Raw genomic sequence first — 1,825 nt, 5'->3', positions numbered from 1 at the left:
CTGTGATTCCAATAGCAATACTACATCTACATGTTTCTGATGTTAATGAATTTCTTTGTTACATCCAGACTTGATTATTGTAATGTATTGTCTGGCCTGCCGCATGCTTTTTCTTAAAGACAAGCGGCTAGAATTTTAGGTAAAACTTACACATGTCACCAAATTAAGCTTCCAACCATTAGCTCTCAATCCATGAATCAGACTTTAATTAAGGTGCCTCTGATGCCCTTTCATGTCCAACCTTTCTGATCTCCATCCCTTGCTCTGCACTTTCAGAATGTAGGGCTCCTGTCTGTCTCCAGAGTTAAAAAGAAGTCAGCTGGCCACAGGGCCTTTTCCTATTATGTTCCCTTCCTCTGAAATTGACTTTCCTGCTGACCAGACTGTCAGACTCTGGTAAGGCCTTTAAATCCTTTAAATTTCACTAAGGCTCCTCTGCGCTGGACCATCGGCCATCCAGAGGACCTATCTCTCTCTCTCAGCTGGCTCTTGGTGTCTCATTACAGATGTTTTGGATCTGGATCTTCGTCCTTCAGGAGATTCAGCCTCTCATATTGCTTCCCACTCTACCCAGTGTGAATGTTGTCAATGTCCTTGTCTTGCTTTAAAGATTAAACTCCATGAATGAGCCCAATATCACGAATTGCAAATATACTACAGTATATTTACATTCCTATTGATCAGATGTTCTAATTGGTGAAAGTCAATTTGATGCAAATGTCTTAAAATTGTTCAATAATGTACATCTACAGACAGGCAGACTGCATGAGTCAACACCACATTGACTTGTGCTCCATTAAAACCAAAGTGATTATTGACAAACCTTATCCCTCAACCATTGATATTCAGGGTTATGATGACAGTGACTGCAAACAGGTCAACTCTGCAAGGGATCCATGCTGTGGAAATACGACTCGGCCGATGTCTGATGCTCTTTTAGTCTGAGCTTCAAGTTTCCACCAGCTGCTTTTCTCTCAGAGCTTTTTTATAGTCATGATTGACGTTCGACACCTAGGACATCTGTGTGTGATAGATTTGAACCTATCCATGCAGAAGGGAATGAGGCAACAACCAGCCACACAGCTGCAAAAGAAGCAACAGGAACAAATTAAAATGTTGACACACCAGGAAACATATGCCTGTGATCGTAAAAAACAGCTGCAAAAATAGAAACCGGCACATCAAGGTCTGATTATATTCTCATGCAAATATTTTAGCGTGATGGAGGAAATATTTTCCTACCCAAACGAAGCTATCACGAAGCACACCATCCAGGTGACACTGCTGACGGAAGTAAAAGTCTCTGTCATTATGAACTGCTTACACTCAGGACACTGTGTCCTGCATGGACATGCTGGAAGTTTTTTCATGTCCAGAATCACCATAGGGGCTGTGAACAACAGGAAGATTGCATGTTAGTTTTTCCCAAGAAAACACTCGAAACCCGAAACCTCTGTAAAACTTCTAGGAGGAAATATTTTGTAAAAACAGGCACTTGGAATAAAGGAAGTACAAACCGTTAGTGTTGCCAACATAAATTGTGATTCAAAACATTTCACAATTTCAGCATTGGTGGAATGTAACGAAATGCAATTACTCAAGTACTATACTTAAGTTCAATTTTGAGGTACTTGTACTTTCTGTTTTATACTTCTATCCCACTACATTTTGGAGGCAAATATTTGAGTACTAAAGTTACTTTTTACTGTACAGATTTAGATTAATACAACAAATACATCAACTAATGAATTCCAATATATTATTATCATTAGTAGTAACAGTAATTAAAATTAGCCCCACCAGCTGTAACATTAAAGTGATGTAC

The sequence above is a fragment of the Anarhichas minor genome, unplaced genomic scaffold (genome assembly GCF_050575085.1).
Source record: "Anarhichas minor isolate MPS153535 unplaced genomic scaffold, ASM5057508v1 ptg000007l, whole genome shotgun sequence".
Lineage (NCBI taxonomy): Eukaryota > Metazoa > Chordata > Actinopteri > Perciformes > Anarhichadidae > Anarhichas > Anarhichas minor.
The sequence above is the reverse complement of the archived record's forward strand: the minus strand, read 5'-3'. Positions refer to the sequence as shown.